This window comes from Talpa occidentalis, unplaced genomic scaffold (assembly GCF_014898055.3).
Source record: "Talpa occidentalis isolate TD23 unplaced genomic scaffold, MPIMG_talOcc4v2.1 talOcc4.7, whole genome shotgun sequence".
Taxonomy (NCBI): domain Eukaryota; kingdom Metazoa; phylum Chordata; class Mammalia; order Eulipotyphla; family Talpidae; genus Talpa; species Talpa occidentalis.
The window spans coordinates 25,468,409-25,490,440 of NW_023605083.1; the positions used below are offsets into that span (position 1 = coordinate 25,468,409).

At 43.0% G+C, this 22,032-nt stretch overlaps 1 protein-coding gene and 1 long non-coding RNA gene across 5 annotated transcripts in view; one reads left to right on the plus strand and one right to left on the minus strand.

The window, feature by feature from the left end:
- SMARCA2 (SWI/SNF related, matrix associated, actin dependent regulator of chromatin, subfamily a, member 2) overlaps positions 1-22,032 on the minus strand; it is a 209,659-nt gene that overhangs the window by 178,326 nt on the left and 9,301 nt on the right. For 2 of the 4 annotated variants that reach the window (XM_054689094.1, XM_037491951.2), the window contains exon 1: positions 3,089-3,215. The exons of 1 other annotated variant lie outside the window; for it this stretch is intronic. The gene's annotated coding sequence lies outside the window, so the exon portion shown is untranslated. Of the gene's footprint in view, positions 1-708; positions 1,019-3,088; positions 3,216-22,032 lie in introns of those variants that run through there. One more of the 4 variants, XM_037491947.2, reaches the window with a different exon arrangement.
- Positions 3,451-9,530, plus strand: LOC119232229 (uncharacterized). The gene is made up of 4 exons (XR_005122032.2): positions 3,451-3,629; positions 5,005-5,126; positions 5,775-5,932; positions 9,190-9,530. It is a non-coding gene; the product is annotated as an uncharacterized LOC119232229 (long non-coding RNA).

A 22,032-nucleotide genomic window follows, 5' to 3' on the forward strand; every position in this document is an offset into this window, starting at 1 on the left:
AAGACCTACATAACGACCGGGGAAACAAAGATGACAGCTTTCCATCAACTGCCAACCCTTGTCGCTTTGCTTTTACAAAAGGACCAACCCCCACCAGGTTAGGGAGGAGCGGGGGGTAAGGCGACAACCTTTCAAAACTCTCCCAAAAGTTACATAAACAAAGGAGGGGAGAAGCCCAGTGTGGGCTTTGCACCCATGTGCTTCTAAAATTACATAACACCCGGTGCAGGCATTAAAGGAGGAATGGATTCTGCACAACACCCCCACTCCCTTGACTCCCAAGTCTGCCCCCTCCACCAAAAAAAAAAAAAAAGAAAAGAAAAGAAAAAAGGAAAAATCCAAATGCCTGGCAAGACCAAATAGACGACTTTGGCTATTTAATTTATTGCTGGAGTAAAAACTGCAAGAGTTAGAGGCATGTTTAGGCCCGAAGTTTGAATGTGCAACAGCCCCAGGGCGCAGCGACTCCACTCTCTGGACCCGTAGCAGAAAGAACTGACAAGGACAGCGCCAACGAGGCCTTCTTCTTCCCCCTCACAGTGCCTCCCGCTGGAAAGTTTTCCAAGCGATGGATGGGAGGGCGAGGAGCCGGTTCCCCCAGCTAGCCTGACTTTGCAGGAAAGGCGAGCTGGGAGCCCGGCGGGGGCTGGCAGGGAAAAAACTGGAAAGCTCCGCACACAGCGGGCTACGGCGGCGCAGACTCCTTACCTGGGGGACTCGGAACAAAAAGAGGCGCGGGGCTCACCCAGCCTGCAGTGGCGGCGCCGGGGGCAGCGGGAAGAAGTGGGGGGGTCTCCCCGCCCCGGGCTCTAGGCCCGCTCGGGAGCCCGCGGCCCGGCTTCCTCCCTCGCGCGCGTCATGTCACGGCGATCAAACATGTCTGTGTGCGCTTCGCTGCTGTGACTTCCTGATTCTCTGGCGCTCTCGCGCGCACACTCACCCTCACACTCACAGCCACACGCACACACCACCCCCAGCGGCCCCCGCCACCAAACCTCGCCTGGTCCACCCCGGGCTCCGGGAGAGGGCGCGGGCAGAGGCGGCCGCCTGCGCCGCTGCTCGCGACGCACTGGCCCCGGCGCGCACCCCACTCTCCCTCTCGCGCAGACACACTCGCGCCGGCCCCCAGGGCGCGGGGACGCGAGCCGCGGGAGCCAGCTGCCCCCTCCCACCGCCACCCCCCCAGCCTACTTAGCTGCCTTGCCAAACTTTTTTTTCCTGCCTGATCCACGTCCAACTTCCCTCCACCCCACCCGCTAGCAGTCCAGGCAGCCCCGCGCTCGCCAGGATCGGCCGCAAACGGCCATCCGGATAAAAATAATAATGCAATCCAGGCGGAGCAGGCGGGGGCGAGCGTGGAGACACTGGCAGGAGGCGATTTCCCCGCGTGGACCGGAAACCAGCCGGAGCGCTGGGACCGGGGCGCGGGGGGTCCCCTTAGAGTCTCCACTGCCGCACCCCGCCCGGCGCGGTGCGGCCGGTCCAGACGGCGAGGCCTGGTACCGGGCACCTGGGGCACCCGGCTTGGCATGCGCCTCGCAGCCGGAGGGCGCCCAGCTCAGGGGCTGGCGCGCCGGACCGGTTATTTGGGGAAGTGCATCGCGACACCTTTGCAGATGGCACGGCCGTGTTTTGCAAAGCCAAAGGGAGGAGGGAACACAGCCGGATGGCGGGGGAGAGCGGAGGAAGGGGTAGACCAGGTTGGGATGGGAATAAAAGCAAACTCGAAAGCAGGCGAGAAGGAAGGGGTGCGTGTCATCGTCGGGAGGAGGCTCCCACCCGGTCTCCCCGCCTCCCGCCCCTGCCACCCGCCGTACTCCCTCCCCTGCGCGGCCCTTCTCCTCCAGCGAACGCCACCGCCGCTGCCCGGGCGCGCGCGGGTCCTGTTTGTGACAGTCGGGCAGAGAGGATTATCCGGATCATGGCTTCCCCGGCCCGCGGCCACGGTGGCTCTCCCCGACCCCAGCGCACCCCCTAGCAACCGAACCCACGCCGGCGACCCACGCCCGCGGTTCCCGTGGCTGGAGCTAGGGCAAGCCGCACAGCAAGAGCAAACCAAGCCGGAGAGGGGGCGGGCAGGGGACCTGAGCCCAGCGGGCACCTCCTCCCTTCTTCGGGGCCTCCACCCTCCCTTCCCAACAGTGCGGCCCAAGCCGGGCCCCCCGAACTTCAACACCTGAGCCCGCGCGGTCGCCAGGGAGCTGGGCGAGCAGAGTCCGCAGATCCCCGGGCGCAGCCCCTCCGCCGAAAGGCTCGCCCGCGGGCCCGCGTCCCCATCCTCGCCCCAGGGCGCGAGCAAAGTGGAGGCAACACCTCCGTGCCCGCACGCACCGGCCCGCGCCGGGGGCGCCGCCTTCCCCGCGCGCCAGCTCGCGCTTCTCCCGCGGGGATCCGCCGGCGCCTCGGCGCCCCGAGCCCTTTCAACAAATCCGGCCGAAAGCTGATGGCAGCCGCGTTCCGAGGCGCCCCTCTCGCAGCCGGGGCCGCTCGCCCTGCGCTCCCGCGCTCTCCCAACTCTTCCGGGGAACACAGCTCGGGAAGAACTGTCGGGTTCCCACCCTCCCCCCCCAGCCCCCAGCCTCCCCCGCCTCTTACACACCCCCCTTTCAGGAGAGGGGGGACTGCAACCTTGCCGAGCGCGCGCGCGCGCGCGTGTATGTGTGTGTGTGTGTGTGTGTGTGTGTGTGTGTGTGTGTTGCAACCTTGAGTTGGCAGAGCTTCCCTGGACTGCCCGCCCGGGGTGAAGGCTGTGGTTTGTTGGGATTTCCCCCCTGCTCTTCTCGAAGTAGTAATTATTCCTGTTATTATTAGAGCAGCAAGGTTCGGTCGAAACTTTCCCGTGTCTTCCACCGCCGCCCGGAGCTGTGGCTAGAGCCTTCCACCTGAGGCCCGCGGGGAGGAGGCGGGCTTTGTGTTGCGGAGGCTGGCCCGCCTGTTTGTTTTGGTCTCCGTGCATGCACAATAAATAATAATTAGGATAATAATGCATAATGCGCGGCGCGGCGCGGCGCGGGCGGGGTGGGTGCCGTGGCTGCAGCCTGCGGCCCGAGGGTGGGGTGAGCAGAAAGGAGTTGTAAGTTCTATTTACCTTGCTCGCGAGGAGTGCGCTGGCTGAATCTCTTCCCTCTGAGTCACCCAGAGTACAGAAGCAGAGGGAGCGAGGACTAGATTATGAATATGACTTCATTGATGACAGCCATCCCCTCCTCTTCCTAAACTCCGGCTCCGCCCCGCGTCCCACCCTCGCCGCCTCCACGGGCGCCGGAAGACGCGCCGCAGTTGGCCCCGCGCGCCGCCCCTCCCTGCGCGCCCGGGCGCGGGTTGGCGGGACGCGCTTGTCACTCGCTCGGCTCAGCGACTCGGGGAGCTCGGGGTGCGGAGGGGGGGCGGGGTGCAAGAATGTGGCTCGAGACAGCTCTACTGTATGCGTGGATCCGTGTGTGTCTGCAAGGCGCCGGCTCTCGGGCCGCCTTTGCGCCTGGAGCAGAGAAACTGCGCAGGGCGCAGGCTGCCCCCGAGCTTAACGGAACTGGACGCCCGTTATCCCTGCGCGGAAGGTCCTCTTTCTGGGGCGCCGGGCGCGTCCCTGAAGGCTCAGGAAGCGAAAGGGAGGACAAGCCGTAGTAATAGTGCGTAGTAGTTTGGGGGTATGTGGAGAAGGTGCTGGAATTTGGCTGCGCCTCCGCCAGCCCGAGCCAGCCTGCAGGGAGCAAGCGAGGGGCGGGGGAGGGATCCGAGTGGCAGCGAAGCTGTTGTGGCCGCGTTGACCACGAAAACCAAAACCAAAACCAAACAAAAAAAGCAAAACAAAACAACAACGCATTGTCGTGCCAGCTGAAACTTTTTCTCCTCCTCCTACCCCGCCCCCCGCCCCACCCCGCCCCCACCCCACCCCCACCCCACCCCCCGCCGGAGGTAATTATAAATCTGCCCCCTCTCTCCCGGGTGGAAAGGGAGGCAGGCACAAAGAACATTCCTGCCAAATCTGTCTCTTCTCTAAAGGACTGCAAGCAAGTGCCAATAAGGGAGAAACAGCTGAGAAGCTGAACGCCTTATACATAAATAAACCCGCCCCAACCTCTCTATTTACTTTGTGGACCAGACAAGGTGCACTTTAACCTCCTCTCACCTGTCATCTTGGGGTAAAATCTATACAAAAAATATATAGATCCACCACCCTGTGGGGGCGGGGCAGGAAGGTTAGGGGCACTGGAAGCAAAGAAATCTGCTTTTGATTTAGAAGGGGAATAAATCTCTTCTGCTCTTCCCTCCAACCCCACACTGAAGACCAATTAAGGCTACAAAACAGTTAACTATGGGCATTTTGCAGTTTTTAGGCCTCTTATGTCAGTTTTCCTTGAAATACAGTACCTTGACCCGAGGAGCAGGTCACTGAGTGCTGAGACAATTTTATTTTTAGTTTTAGGAAGTGTTAGATTTTTAAATCAGGGACCTATTATTTTAGACTCAGATTAAGGGCACTTGACTATTAAAACTCTTCCCTACACAGCAGTGTTAGGAAGAGTATGATGTGTCCTTTATTTTCTAATGCAGTGCTTTAGTCCTTCAACCTGCATTATTGTTATAGGGCAGGGAGAGGGGCAGAGGGGCAGGGAACCTCCCCCTTTCCTGGGGACCACCCTGTTACATTATGACTACTTGGCTGGGGATTTGCTCCTCCCTTCTCTCCTCCCTCTCCCCCTGCCCCAGTGAAATCCTATTTTTGGATCATTTTATGTCGCTAAACTGACTCTATTTGAGCAACTGGGTCTGAAATGCAGTTCCAGCATGCTTAGGACCATACACTAGATAAGTTGAAGGCAAGACACAATGTAAAGAAAACCAAGTGTTGCATGTGGTCATGAAGTGGCAAGAACTGTTTGTGGCGCCTGGGGCATTGCTGGCAAAGTAGAGTCTACACTGGCACTATTTTTCAGGGGCCTGGATGTGTCAGTGATCACCTGCCCTGTTTTCTAAGGCCTATTTCTTGCTTCTTAACTTTAGCTTTATCATTTTCTGTCAGTCCTGAAGTGGACCTCCAGACAACAAAAGATAACACATCTGAAAGAAATGGATAGAACATGCCCTGAAGAATCCACTGCACGAACTTGTTTTTCTGACCAAGGGTATGAAAAATAGTTTAACCAGATTAAACTATTAACCTGGAAATATACACAGGGACACCTGAAATTAGTAATGCAGTAAAATTTGTATCTGCCTAGTAGATTATAACTAGTAATATAGCCAGATAACCTAATTGTCTATAAAAGGGCTTTAACCTAATAGCAATATTTATTGCCTTAGGTACTATTAGGTTTTAATGTGGGGAGGAAGGGCCTACTTGTTATCCTGGCATGCCAACCTCACATGGCAATTTTCAAAAATTGGTATCTTCCTATTTATTCCTTTGGGAATAAGTGCCATTTAGCCACTGAAGATTCCACCTTCACCTACCATACCAAATTTCAAAAAAAAAAAAAAAAAAAAAAAGCAGTCATCTTGGTAAGCCATTGGAGGAAGAGACTGACCATAATGTCATAATGTCATAATGTTAGAGAGAAAGTAAAGAAACATGACTGCTTTTGTTACATATGTCATTCTTCAGTTCACACAAAAGTTGAATGCTATACTTGGAGGAATTAGGATCCATGTGTTATATGCACAACTATGGGAACTGAAAAATAGACTATCATTGGGAGCAGAGATTAAATACAGATATTGCATCTCCCTTTCCTTTCACATTGGCCTAAGAAAGCACCACCTTCTCCCTTCAGATTTCTCCTCAATAGAATCATCTTGTTTGTACCTTGCACTGCAGCAAGTAGAAATTTTATCAAATAAGGTGTACACTCAGTAGAAATGAAAAGGCAGCACCATTTACTTGGTGCAAAAAGAAGATTGGAGAACACAGAGCATGAGCTTCATCTCTGAGGTAAAGCAAAATTTAACAATTGATATTAAGGAGGGGAATGATGGGGTTCTGTTATTTTGCAGAAAATCACACAAAAGCAATATGTTTGGAGGCTAAAAGGACTTCAGGAGGCTGCACAGGCTGCTGTATTCATACGGAGCTTTTCCTTTTGGACTTTGATGAGTCATAATGTGTTCCCTGAACTTGCTGTTTTGTTTTTTTTTTCTTTCTAGTTTGGCAGCAAGCAATAGAAATCACGTTTTCATGGCTATATGGTCAGATTTGTGTGTTGTGTAAGTCGGCTGTGGTTGACACCCTGTATAAAGTAGACATTGGGTTTGAAACTGATATCTAGTTACAATACCCTCCTAAAATAAAAATCCATGCACAAAGTTAGGATGTTTCTAGTCATACTGGCTACACTATTAATACTGACTGAAAGAAATGTCTAGCTTTAGGCAGGAACAGGTAAGACCACTTAGGGAATGAGTACTTCATCTATACTATTGGAAACTAAATTTGACAAAGTGAATCAGTTGACATTTAATTTAGTTAAGAGATTTGAATTATTGAGAAAAATTACAGAAATAAACACTCCTCTCTCCTGATCAACTTTCTCAATAGACTTTGTTTTTCTATAATCATTCCTCCAACACACCACTCCAATTCTGTGATCATATCACTCTCTAACTTAAAAGCCTTTGTCTGCTTCTAATCTGTTAAATGATCAATTTCAGACTTCGTAGCATGTCACCCAAGGCTGTGCATAGACCTCCCCAGATGCCTGAGCTCCAGAAATCTTGTCTACCTGCCATATTAGACATACTTTCCTCTGACTGAAATACAGTTCCCCCAACCCACATCCTCCAAGCCTCAGCTCTGGCCCAGCACCTTCTGGTGGCCCTCCTTATCCTCCCCAGGCAGAGGAAGCTGCTTGTCCTACTCTGCTCCCATAGCAACCAAATGCACCTCCATTATAGCACTTATCACTTTGATGCGATTATTTGTTTGGTCTCCTCCACTAGATGGTTAGTGCCTGGAGGGTGCAGAGCAAGTTCAATTCATCTCTGAAACCTCAGCAATTAGCTGGATGCCTAGTGCATTGTATGTGGTTAGGAAAAAAAAAAATTATTAAATGAAAGGATGAGAGGATACATATATATTAAAATTATCTAATATAGGAAATTTAGCAGGTCTTTGATATTAGTGATTATCATGTTAATGAACAAGATTACTAAGTGTTCAGAATCTTGATGTTACTTTCCAATCTGGAAAGGCTAATATGCCTTTTGTTTTTGTTTTGTTCTGTTGGGAGGGGGCATTGTAGAAGGTGCGGCCAAGCTTTAGCTCTTGCAGTCATATAAGGAACATTGAGAACAGGTTTTGTTTAGTTTTTAAATTAGTCTAGGGATAACATGAGTGCATACATGGCAATGGTGTAATACAGTGGTAAGCAATTATATTACAGCTCCCTTTTATTTTCCTTTAAATTATATGGAGATTTCTGGACCTACTAAACATAGAGCTTCCATATGATCCAGCAATTCCACTCCTAGGTATTTACCCAAAGGACACAGAAACATCAATTCCAAAGAGCACCTGCACTCCTATGTTTATAGCAGCACTGTTTACAATAGCTAAGCTTTGGAAACAACCCAAATGCCCAAAATAGATGACTGGATCAAGAAGATGTGGTACATATATACCATGGAATATTACTCAGCATTCAAAAAAGATAAACACATGCAATTTGCAGCAACATGGATGGCGCTGGAAGGGATCATGCTCAGCGAAATAAGCCAAAATGAAAAAGAAAAATACCGGATGGTCTCACTCATAGCAGGAATCTAGAAAACTTAATAAGGGACCAGGAAAATGAATATAAGAAAGTGAAAATCAAAATCAACAAAAAACTATGAACCAGAGACACTTTTGGGGTGTGGGGGGCGGAGGGGAAGGATTGGGGTCAGAATGGGGCGTTTGCAATTGTATGGGGGAATATAAAAATAAAATTTAATATTTAAAAAAAAAAAATAAATAAATAAATAAATTATATGCCCCTGTTTGTGGAGAGACATTCACAAATGCCATTTACTTCACTTAATCCTATGGGATATGTGATACTGTTCCCTGTTTTATCCGTGAAGAAACAGAGAGACAATAAGTAATTTACATAAAGCAGCAGTCTCCAAAGTAGAAGATCAAGGCAATTCATTGTGATTTGGGAAGTGTTAAAAATTCTGTATCTGGGCCTCCCCGGTGGCGCAGCGGTTGAGCGCTGGGTTGCGAAGCTGCCCGCAGCCTCTGTAGCGCCGGTTTGATCCCCGGCCGTTGGGCGAGGGTCTGACATGGCGTGCAGACCTCTCCTGCCGCCTGCTGCTCCCCTCCGCAGTGTTCTTCGTCAGCCTGCCTGTTCTGCTCCCTGCTCTGGCTCTGGTGAATTCTCTCAGTACCCAGTGCTTGCATAAATAAATAAATACATTTTTTTAAAAAAAAATTATGTATCTTTTTCCTTTGATGACTTAAAAAATGTAATAATGTAACAACCAAAAAAAAAAATTATGTGTTTGTTATAGTCATTGACCTTGGTACTGTTTATAGGGTCCAAGTAAACTGGTCATGTAGCAAGTAGGTATCTAAGAAATTCAGAAGAGACGACCACAGGCAGAGAGTAACAGCAGCTCCCCTTCCATCCTTGTACTTTCAGGGCATATGTATTGGTGGAAGTTTACAGCTTCCACAGGTTATATTATCAAGTTCTAACCAATCAACCCCCTTATTTAGGAAGCAGGTGACTTAACTAGGAATCCTTCTTTAAGAAAAAGAATTTAGGAAATCAATGATTGAGACAAATCTGATAATACAAGCACAGGTGAAAAGTGAAAATGAAGAACAAATCTGCCACCTTAAAACCTCCAAGAATTCTTTGCCAGCCATATTGAGAAGTGAAAGTGATGGTCTAATTGGAGCTGACAAGAAATAGGTCAAAAACACTCACAATTATCCAAGACTACTTGAAATTTATATTCACTATCATTACTGATAAATTCTGACGTAAGCATATATTTCACCTTTAGATTTTAGCTATTGGGAGTGTGATATCATAATGATGTGTAAGATATTAAACTTTTCTATCATCTTTATCTCATTCTTTTATAACTCCTAGTGTGTGTAGGTCTTATAAAGCGTTTAATACATTAATACTGAATATATGTATTAAGAATAACTATACATAAATCAAGCTCTCTCTATTCTGTTTCCTTCTTTTTAAATACTAGGGTGATATGATCAAACAACTTGGAGATGACCGAATGAAGTCAGAATTTTTAACCCAGCTTGGTAAAACTCCAAACTCAAATTGATCTATGTTGCTCCTATAAAAACTATCTAGTTGGGCCTCCCTGGTGGTGCAGGCAGTTGAGCGCCGCACTGTGAAGCTGTCCGTAGCCTCTGCAGTGAGGGATTGATTCCAGCTGGCCGGTGAGAATCCCGCATGGTGAAGCAGACCTCTCCTGTCTCTCCTGCTGCTCCCCTCAGCAGTGTATTTCTTCAGTCTGGCTGTTCTGTTCCCCTCTCTGTCTCCAGTGAATCCTCTCACCCTCCCACGCATCTGGCCTGTACCCTGGTTCTTGTATAAAAATAAAATAATCTTTAAAAAAATCTATCTGGTAATTTATCATGAATATAGGATTTTTAACTCATAATGGGGCCAGGAAGAGAAGTATAATGTAAATGATCTTTGGAGCATTTGAGAATCCCATGAAACTGTTCAGAATTCTATGACCATGTTAAAATGCACATTCTGCATTTAATCTGTATTTCATCGGATTCTCAAGGGTATTGCCCTCAAAGAAAATTTGGGTGAAAATTACTGCTATAGAGCTATCAGCGGCATCAGTGACCCAGCACACTTTATGATGAGAAATTAACCCTCCTCATGTCTTTCATAAAACTAAGTACATACATTATTATAGGTCCAAACATGTCTTCCCTTAGACCTTATAAAACTCAACATTTCTCTAGATAATTCAAATGCATTCTAGCTGCTCAAAGGAAGGCTTCATTTGTCTCTGCAGATAAACTTTAAAGGAAAATTTCATTCCAAACAATTTCCTCAATAGTACTCCATTATATATGGATACATTTTCCTTAATTCAAATTAGTAACAAGAAAATTTTAGTTCATGATTACATTTTGTGTGTCAGGTCACATATGTTAACAGCAAAGCCCATAAAATTTCCCACCTGATGAGAGCTTAGACTAGGGAATTTGCTAATAATGTTTCCAGAGTCCAAGGTTTGGTAGATTCAGATAAATTTGTTAGTTGCTAGTCATTGTCAAGGGCATAGAATCTGGCCTGTGCTAATTTGTGCAACAGTGTTCAGGGTATTTTTTAAAAACTGGGTAAAACTCTAGAAGTTGTTTTCATCTGAGAATTAACTGTTAACATAAACATTGAAAGAGAATATCAGTTAGGTAACTTTAAACATCTCTCTTTTTAGGGCTGAATTCTCAATGTACAGGACAAATTAAACTTTTAATCAGTATTCTGTTGAATGATTACAACTTTTCCTTCCGCTCCAGGAAAAAATTCCCACTTTAGTAATGGATTCATTGCCAGACTTAAAAAGCATTGCCATACATGACATCTGATACAACGTTAATAATAGGAGAAACTACTCGGAGCAGCCAAATAACACTGACAAAAGCATCAAAAGTTGCACATTTAGAATATTTATATATTGAGAAGATGTGGAAAGTAAAAATGAAGAAATATCATTGAAATCTTTTGAATATTAATTTGAGAATCTATAACACATGCCAGCAGGGCTCAGCAACACTAGGAGGGTGTTGGCCATCATCAAGGGGGAATTTGGATACATGACCTCCCTCCTCTTTTTTCCAGTGAAGTTCTTCATTGGACAAGTCATACAACTGTGACTTGTGAAACTTTTCAAACTTCACTTATAAAATGGAAGGATTTGTGTCAACAATAAACAAATAAACCTCAAATTTTCCTTCCATCATAAATTCTTGGTCTCGGTTTCCTCATCTGTAAAATCAGGATAATATAATAACGGCAGTTAACACAATTATACAACAATTGCAAATGATGCAATGTGCATATCATGGATAACACAGAGAAAAAATAAATGAAGCTGCTATGATTATTTTAACTCCATCGGTCCAAGAAGTTGGAAACTGGCTTTTCTCTGTCCTCATTATTTCCTAACTCCAGAGTTTAACTATTTTCCAAACTACTAACTCTCATTGGTGTTATTGTCCTGGCAGGTCTTAATGATCCTTTTTCTCATATAGATGATGTTCAATCCCTTCAAGGGATTTCACTTCTTCCTTCTCTTCTGTTCATTCTTGGGCAAAACCTCAAGGTTGTCTTCTTACTTAGTCCTTAAACTTCCTTTCTAAATTCTCAGTCACTCCCATGGCTCACAAACAAGGATGTTAAGTTTGATCTCTGACCAAAATTTCAGTCTCTCATCTCCAGCTGCCCCAAAGCTATCCATATTTAACAGCTCCTTTTTTTGTCTAAAGCATAATTTGTCATTTCATTTAAAAATAGCACCCCTTCAAGCATCTACTTTTCTGTAAATAACTTATTTTATTATTTCACCCATTTTTGATAATGACAAACAATGACCACATTACTGAAAATTTGATTAAAGGAGAAAATCACCTACAATGCCATGACTCTGTGCAATCACCGTGAATGTTTTTAGTTGTAGTTCTTCCTAGTCTTTTCCATTGTATGTGATTTTGCACCATTGTAATCACAGCCTGCAATTCTAACTGTATCTTGCTTACAATTGTATTTCATAAGGATTTTCCATGTTAAAAAAGCTTTCATAATGTACTGTTATCTGTTTCCAGTAATTCTCTCCTTTTGCATACCTGGCTAACTTTAATCTTGTTCACAGTCCTGCTTTACACATCAAAAAACTTGGGTGATACTGTTGCTACAAATAATGAAGGCCAGGCTTCTCAGTGAAGCTCAGAGGCCCTTCTCAAACAGAAGTCCATCCTTTCCAGCCTTCTCTCCTATTAGAAAACCTTTCCATACACTGACTATACTACTTACCATTGTGGGCACAAAAAATGATCATTGCCCCAGAACCTTCTATCCTACCTGCCCATAAAGCCCACCTTCTGGTCCTCTACTCTCCCTTTAGCTCAGGCACTACTTGTTCCCCAGAAAGGCTCCTCCACCCTCCCCATCCATTGTGGTTACTCGCCTCACTTTCTAAGAATTTCAACCTGTTACCTAAGCTAACCTGCTCAACAAACTCTAGAATATTTCTTCTGTCTCTCTGTGTCCTGGGAGCTCAGCACAAAGGGTATGCTCAATAAATATTTATTAATAATGATGACGATGATGCCTACTGTCAGCACAGCTGTTCTTTCTACGATAATGGGGAAAGCAGTAAGTGAGCATGACGGAGAAAATTCACTCTGGTCCTCCTTAAATGCTGCCAAAAGTTCTAGGAGATTTGCATATAGTCTACCTCAATAGCAAAAGCATAATCAAATTTGGGAAGTAAGTAAGGAGGGAAGGCGGGAAAGAGAAGATATCAAGGAGTATTTTTGACTTTGACATAATGTATTTCACTTATGATATAGCAGAGATAAATACTAACATTCTTAGATCACAATGAGCTGAAAGACAGCTTAACGGGTGGAGACAGAACCCAAATTAGAAGCCGAGACTTTGTAAATCCAATTAATGCATTTTAATCATTTGATAAGCTGTATGGTTTGATGGTTAAAAACTTAGGCTCTCAAGTGGTGTTTTCCAGGATAAAATCTTTTACCAACTACCAGTTGCATTATCATGGAATTGTTTTTTTTAAAGATTTATTTATTTATGCAAAGGGGTGTATGTGTGTGTGTGTGTGTGTGTGTGTGTGTGTGTGTGTGTGAGGGGTGAGAGGATTCACCAGAGACAGAGTGGGGAACAGAACAGGCAGATTGACCTTGACCGAAGTACACTGCTGAGGGGAGCAGTGGTCTGCTGCACCATGTGGGTTGCTCCCTGGCAGTCCAGGGATCGAATTCATGCTGCAGAGGCTGTGGATTGCTTCATAGTGTGGTGCTTAACCCCTTGCGCCACCAGGGAGGCCCTCATGGAATTTCAACCTAGTTTTTCTATGCCTCGGTTTTTCCATCTGAAGTAAAGGCTAAAGCACTGGAATTTTAGAAAATGTTCAACAACTGATTCTCTCCTCCGAAACTCTGATTTGTAGCTATATTGATTGCCATGTATAAATATTCCCAGAATGGCTGATTTCAAGCTACCCATAAGCTCACAAAATTCCTGACAATTTAACAATCAATTCCTCTACATTCCTCACAGAGCTGTTGTGAAGATTGAGTTAATATGTATAATGCACACAGAATTGGCCCTTGTTTGTCATAGGCTTAATTTGATAAATATTAGCCATTTTTATCACACCATTTTAGTTTGCCTTCTATGGAAAGGAAGGATAGAAATAGCAAGTACTATTGGAAAAAGCAGTTGCCTTGATCTTACTTCATTTCAGCCTCTTCCTAATCACATGTTTCACGTTCACTACTGCCAAGCAGCCACACTGACTTACTTGAGTTTACTTTCCTCTTCCTTAATTCATCTTTTCTTGGAGCATTCTAAGAATCAAGGACTGGCTACAAGCCACATACCAGGAAAGAAAAGGGTTATAAAAGTAAGGATAATCTCAACTGAATAAATTTCCTGAATATCATTTTAAGAAAGGTTTTTCAGCACTTACTCAAACAACTATATGTGAAAGTTAATTTGGATACAATTACTTATTGCCCATTTTGGGAGGGGAGAGTATGAATTACATTTTACCTAGATCTTTTCAAAATCATTCTATTCTCTGGCACAAAATAAATAAGAAATTTTATCAGAAAGAATCCTCAAATATATGATTCTATACAGTATGACTTTCTGATTTTTTTAAATAATTTTTCATTTTTGTGCAATGTATGCATTTTCATCTTGGTTATAGTCCCCGTAAAATTCCCACCACCCTTGTTTTGATCCTACTCCCTTCTCCCTTCCCCTGTTGTGTATCTTTGGTTTATAGTTGCCTGTTGATTTTGATGACTTTCTGATTTTTGATTTCTCTGGGTATTTCCCTGATTTCCACTTATAAAATATCTGCTTACAAATATTGTGCGATGGGTTTTTCATTACAGCTAATACTCAGGCAATAAATATTGGCTACCTATAGAAAACAGGGTGTTTTTCAATCTTTAAACCGAAATTGAACAGCCAACAGCTCTGTTCATCAGCTGGAACCCTCAGACCCCAGCATTTTCTCTAGAATGGCCTCCTCTTTCTTGCTCAGCTATTTTCTCACCCCCTCTTATAATTTCTAAATTCCCCCCCCAGAAAATGGTTTCTAATTTACCTTTTGTGAATTTTATTTACTTCTCATCATTTACCCTGTTATTCCTTTTCTCCTGTTGCTACTGATTTGCTATTTCTCTCCCAATGCCATGCCAAAAGTCATCATCAACTGTTAGAAAGTCTCCAGATTATGAAGAGCCCTCTTTTGCTGGTGGAAGAACTCAGGAGACAGTGAAATGCTGAGGCTACAATTTCAAACAAGGCCTGTTTGAATTCTCTCCATTTGAGAAAATGGAGATTTCTCCTTAGCCATTGTCTACCATTTCTCCCCTTACTCCAGCCACTAGAAACCACCCTTCTATTAATTTGACTACTCCAGGTACCTCATTTAAGTAAAATTATACAATATTTGCTTTGTTTTGTGATGCCATTTCACTTGGCTGAATGTGCTTAGGCTTCATTCATGTTGTAGGATATAAGATTTCCTTCCTTTATAAGGCTGAATAATATTCCATTGTAGGAGTACACCACATATAGTTTATCTATCCCTCTGTCAATGGACATTTAAGTTCTTTCCACTTTGTGGCTATTGCAAATAATGCTGCTACAAACATGGGTGTGCAAACAACTGCTCTAGTCCCTGCTTTTGATTCTTTTCTGGTGTTTACCCAGTAGTGGATTTGCTGGATTATGTGGTAATTCTACTTTATTTATTTTTTTAAAAGATTTATTTATTTATGCATACAAGAGCTGGGGTGCAGGCCAGAGATGCGGGGGTGAGAGAATTCACCAGAGGCAGAGTGGGGAGCAGAACAGGCAGACTGACTGAAATACACTGCTGAGGGGAGCAGCAGATAAGACAGGAGAGGTCTGCTGTGCCATGTGGATTGCTCCCTGGCTGGCCGGGGATCAAACTTGTGCTGCAGAGGCTGTGGATTGCTTCATAGTGTGGTGCTTAACCCCTTATGCCATCAGGGAGGCCTGGGTAATTCTACTTTAATTTCTTTTTAGGACCTGCCATACTGCTCTCCCTAGTGGTTGCAGATTTTACATTCCCACCAGTGGTGCACAAGGGTTCCAGTCTTTCCACATCCTTGTCAGCACTTGTTTTTTTCTGGGTTTTTAATTTTTTTATTTCTTAATAGTAGTCATCCTACGTAGTACAAGGTGACATTACATGTCATTTTTATAATAATCTTCATTAAAAGCATACATATTATTAAATAAAAAGCTAAGAATATCAAATTTCTGTTATACGCCACCTGGATCTCATGTTCATAATTTTCAAAATCCCTTGAACTCTGATTGCTGCTATTGTGCTAATTTTGGTGCTAAAATACAGTACTTTGTTTTCAAGACCAGACCAGAGACTGCAGAATCTTTTTAAATTCTACAACGTGCTTGTTAGCAGGTCTCTTTCTTTACTTTTTCCACAGTGAAAAGCATCTTGCAAGACCATCCAGGTTGAGTAGACATCTCTGCAGCTGGAGGCAGTAGACCACTTCTTCCTGAATTACAACTAGCTTGCTTACAACTGACACTTCTATTTTATTACGATCTAATTATATTATAACATCATTTATAATATTCATGACATAGATGTTTAATATATAGTTTCTGATATAATTATATATGTAATTTTTATAATTTAAGTATAAAATTCAATGTTTTGACAAATCTATACAGTATAGAAACCACCAAAGCAATCAAGATAGAGAATATTTTCAGGGGTTTCTACTTGACTTGTTTACTTTATGAAATAAAATAGAAGACTATAGTGTGCCTGCACTTTTGTTAACTCTATTGGTTAGGAATGATACCACTCCCATATCTGTGTCCTTAACGATCTTGTCTTCTTGGCTCTTCTTATTATTGCTAAAGTTTCTTTAGGATACCAAAAGGACACAGGAAAGATATGGAAAGGAGAGACAAGAGGGAGAGGAGAGAAAAGGAAAGAGTACATTTACCCTATGTCGACATATTTAAATAAGATTATTTAAATAAATAATCTAGATTAAATACTACTAGAATAATATCACTTGATTGTTGGTTTTGAAGGATTATATCTCTGTCACGTGAATATCTTTCATTAAACATTCCCCCCCACCTGCCCCACCCATATTGTGCCTATAGGCTTATAAAATAGGTTTGCTTGCTTACTTTCTTCCTTCTGTCCTTGTTTACTTTTCTTTATGTTTCATTTCAGAGATGCTACTCTCTAAAATGCCCTTGCTTACTTCTTTGTGACCAATAATCTATTTTGAAATGTCACTTCCCAATTGAGGTATATTTATACCAGTCAAATCAAGGTCACTTTTTTTTCCTGGAAGTTTTATTTTTCATTCAACAAGCGTATTATTGAGCACTTGCTCTGTGCAGGGTGTTCATTTGTTTTCCTAGAAATGTCATTTATATCCAACAGTAGGGTAAGTCTTCATCTTATATTTCTTAGAGTTCATCTAGAAACTTTCCTTTTCCTATTAATTAGAATGGCTTTTCCTATATTCAGTTTATATCTAATGTAGCATTTGCTAACATTTCTCCTCTGCACAAATCTCATTGTGCTCTTTGTTCCAACCACCATCTAGTATTGGTCAGATTTTTCCCCCAGCTTTTCCTAGAGCATATTATTAACTTTTATGTATTATAAAACTTTGCTTCAACTATTTTAATTATAGATTCTCTAAGTTCACTCAGAACACATATATTTAAAAGAACTCTATCCTAAATTTCTTTCTTTTTTTTTTAAAGATTTATTTATTTATTTATTTATACAAGCACTGGGTACAGTCAGAAGCGCGGGAGGGTGAGAGAATTCACCAGAGCCAGAGCGGGGAGCAGAGCAGGCAGAAGGACCGAAGTACACTGCTGAGGGGAGCAGCGGGCGGCAGGAGAGGTCTGCGCTCCTTGTGGGATCCTCCTCCGGTGGCCGGGGAGCAGCCGGGGATCGAACCGGCGCTACAGAGGCTGCAGGCAGCTTCGCAACCCAGCGCTCAACTGCTGTGCCACCGGCGAGGCCCTATCCTAAATTTCTTAAGTCCACTTGTAGGTAGAGTCCATCTTGGCACATCTGAAATATCAAATGTGGGGTCTAATTTTAACACTAAAATTAGACCTTATATAAAACTCCATTCTAGTAATTGAGTGTGCAGTATCTAGTGTCTGCTGAAATCCAAAAGTTCTTTGCATTTAATAGGTGCTCAAAATATTTGGAATTGTAGAATTTTATAAATCATTGTAGAATTTTATAAATTATGGACTTTTATAAATCAGCTTTATAAATCATAAATCATAATTTTTATGATATTGAATTTGGCAATGGCTTCTTAGATATGACACCAAAAGCACACACAATAAAGTAAGAAATAGATAAACTGAACTTCATCAAAATATAAAACTGCATACTTCAAAGAACACTGCCAAGAAAGGGAGAAAGTGAAAAGATAGCTTGCAGAAAAATATTTGCAAATAATGTATCTGATAGGGATATCTAGTACCCAAAATACATAAGGAATTCTTACAACTCAATAATACAAGGACAAACAACCTAATTAAAAACTGAGCAAGGAATTAAATAGACATTTCTCTAAAAAAGATGGATAAATGGCCATAAGCACATGAAAAGAAGCTCCACATCATTAACCATTGGGAAAGGCAAATCAATGCCACAAAACCACACTGACTAGGATGGCTATAATAATAATTTTTAAAAACAACAGAAAATAACAAGTGTTGGTAAGGATGTGGTGAAATAATTGGAATCCTCATGCATTGCTGGTGGGAATGTAAAATGGTGCAACCTCTATGGAAAATAGTTTAGTGGTTCCTCAATCAGCTAAACATATACTTATCAGCTAAACAAACATGTGTGACTCAGCAATTCCATTCCTAGCCATGTAACACAAAGAATTGAAAGTAGGTACTCAAACAATCCAGTCAAGAAATGGGCAGAAGAACTCAAAAGACATTTCTCCAAAGAGGAAATGCAAATGGACAACAGGCATATGAAAAAATGTCAACATCCCTTATGATCAGGGAAATGCAAATCAAAACCACACTGAGATACCACCTTACACCAGCAAGAATGGCACATATCAAAAAAACAAGCAACAACAAATGTTGGCGAGGATGAGGCGAAAAAGGAACTCTCCGACATTGCTGGTGGGAGTGCAAACTGGCCCAACCATTGTGGAAAGCTGTCTGGAGGATCCTCAGTCTACTAAAAATGGAGCTACCATATGATCCAGCAGTTCCACTCCTAGGGATCTATCCAAAGGACACAAAAACAGTGATTCAAAAGAGCACCTGTACACCTATGTTTATTGCAGCACTATTTACAATAGGTAAAACCTGGAAACAACCCAAATGCCCAAAAATAGATGACTGGATCAAAAAGATGTGCTATAAATACACAATGGAATATTACTCAGCAATCAAAAAAGATAAAATCATGCCATTTGCAGCAACATGGATGGAGCTAGAAGGAATTATGCTCAGTGAACTAAGCCAGAAGGAAAGAAAAAATATTGGCTGGTTTCACTTATAACAGGAATATAGGGGAACCAAATAAGACATCAGTGTAAAAAATTAATAATAACAACAGTACAAAACACAACAGAGCAAAAACAGACAATTGTAAACCAGAGACAAACTGCAGGGGAGGAGGAGGGAGAGGGGTGAGAGGGAGGGAGGGAGGAGCACAGGGGACTGTGGTGATGGTGCACGGGTGCCTTGGGGAAGGAGATTCTATGGGGACTCAATCTGAGGGGGTGGGGGGAAGCAATATTGTCTAAAAAATGTAAAAATGATAAATGTTAAAATAAAAAATTAAAAAAAATGAAAGTAGGTATTCAAGCAGAAACTTGTACATGAGCTTTCACGGCAATACTACTGACAATAACAAAAAGGTGTGAGCAACCCAAAAGCCTATCAATAGAGAAATGGATCATCAAAATGTGATACATCTACACAATGGGGTATTACTCAGCCATAAAAATGAAGTACCTGTATATGCTCACATAGATAAACATTAAGTGAAAGAAGCCAAATATAAAAGACCACATAGTGTCTGATTCCAATATGTGAAATGTCCAGTATATGAAAATCTATAGAACTAGAAAGCTTGTTGATGGTTGTTGGGGTGAAAAGGGGGAAGTTGGAGTGACTGCTTAGTGAGTATGGAGTTTCCTTTTGGGGTGACAAAATGTTCTGAAATTGGAGAGGGATGATGATCACATAACATTGTGAAGGTAATAAACACCACTGAATTGTGCACTTTAAATGGTTAAAAATGGTGCACTTAATATATCAGCACATTATGTCAATTAAAATAATACATCAATGAATGGCTTGTTCACTATCAGTGTCAGGCATAGTGGATAGGGTTGATCAAGATAATGTTTCTCTCCCTGGACTCTGAGATCCTCAAGGGACTGACATTCTGTAAAATAATACAGAATGAAGGTATTGCTGTAATGTACACACAGGCTGCTGGGGACCAGCCCTACCTGTGGTAATGGTAATGAAGGAAGAGCTTTCCAAATAAAGCAACAGTCTTGAAGAATTGAGAAACTGATCAATTAAAAAAACAAAAACAAACAAGTGTTCCTTTTGCGAATGACACTATGATAGGCTAGAAATTCAAGATGGAAGAAAAAAAAAGACCCAGATGCTACCCACTTTTCATGAAACTTGCTTTTGGGGCAAAGACAGATATTAATTACAACCACCTGCAGACTGAGATAGGTATTATCAAGAAAAGAGTACAGAATAAAGAAACTTAACCTAGACCTAGATCAGGAAAGTCTTCCTTCTGAGAGGCATTCTTGAGCTGAGATTTGTGAAACAAATAGGAAAGGGAGTAAGAGTCATAAGCATGTACAAAGCCTACAGCCACAGGAGGAAATGTGACATTTAAGGACATGAAAGAAGGCTGTGGTTGGACAAAGCTGCATAAGGAGGAGACGAGGCTGGAGAGACCAGAAGGGCCTGGAGACTCTCCTATATAGACCCTGGTAGAAATTGTGTTCTTTATTGTAAAGGTGATAGGAAGTGGGTATAATGGAGATGGAGGATGGTGACCTCTATCCTAGCTGTCAAGGATGGATTGGAGAGGGCATGAATGGATATGGAGTGGGGACTAGGGAGCTACTGCAGTTATCCAGGAAATGGATGATGGTACCTGCACAGTGGAGACAGAGGTGGAGAGACATGGAGCTACATCTATAGATCAGGTGTGGCGTTAGGGAGGGAAAGGGGAAGATTGGTCTGGCAGGCTGATAGCATGCAAAAGGGCATGGAGGCATCGAAGCATGAGGCAGAAGTTGGGTGTGGCATACCGGAGCAGGTCAGTGTGGCAGAATCCCTGGGAAGGTATACAAGAGTCACAAAAAGGTGTTGGAGATGTTGAGGAATTGGATCGCCATGGATTGCTGAGTCTTAATTTCATCTTGTTGGTCATGGGCAAAGGAGGAAATGTGACTACCAGATTCATGCTTTCCAAAGGCCATTATGGAGTGGTAGAGAATGGACTTCAGGAGAATAAAGGGAAATGTTCTTGAGCATAAACAAGGAAACTGATTAAGAAGCTGTTTTTCAAGCCCACAGCTGATGAGCATCCTGCATCAGGAGACTAGGGGAATGCAATGGATATCAGTCTATTTCTGAGATAGGATCATTGATAATCACAATAGTAATTTGTTAAGACTGTGGCACCTCTGGAACTCCAACATCTTCTCCTGTTCTGACTCATGGATCCTTGACAGTTTAAGAGCTATGGCAGGAAACAGAAGAAAAGAGGCCCTGAAATGGAGTTTGACAATATTTTACTTTCAGAACTTCTCTCTGTTTTGGCATGATATTGCCATCCTGCTAAATGAGAAGTTTTTTAAGGATGCAGATCACACCTTACTCCCTATTTATGTCCCATTCTTATTGCCCTGCTGGCCTCAAAGAAAGGGTTTAATAAATACTTGAACAAATGAGTATGTGAATTAAAAAGGTTCATTTCTCAGTGCACCTGCTAGTATAAGGAGAAAAACATAAGCACATTAAAGAAATATGGAACTCTGAGGCCTTCTTTGGTGAACATGTTGAGCAAGGTAGTTCTAAGCTACCTTTGAGACAAAACATTGCCCTTATTCTGTTCATGATACAGAAAATCTGTTATCTGTATCACTAACATGGACTGGTCTTAATGCACTGTTGTACTTGCTGTATGTGCATGGAGTGCTAGACCAGCATGTGAATTATATGAGCGTGAAAAGAACTATCTTAGGCTCAAGATGCCTTTAAAGAGACTCTCAAATCAACATCCAATTACTAGGGGTGCAAAAATTCCTTTAAGTGCTTCAAACTTCTCAAGGATTACACAACAAAATGAAGGATTTCCTTTTTTTTCTCCTTCAGTGGACCTGGCTTGTCTGAAATGAATTCTACTCATTGGACTTATCTTCAAGATATAAGCAGTCCCATTGGAAAATCTGGATCTGAGACCCTTTGCTGAGAATACTTCAGTCACAGAAAACTTTAGTGAAAATCAAGTTCCTAAAAGGCAAGGGTTTGAGCCCATGAGCGATGGGGAGAAGGCAATTAGACTAGTAATTCAGAGCTTATGACTTAGCTCACCAATGTTTAAAACTTAATAAAGTCTGTAATAAAGAACAATTACAGTCTTAGGAAAAAATCAAGAGAAAAAAGAAAAACATTTATTTGGCATGTGAACACTAAATAACCTCTAAGTGTGTGTTTACAT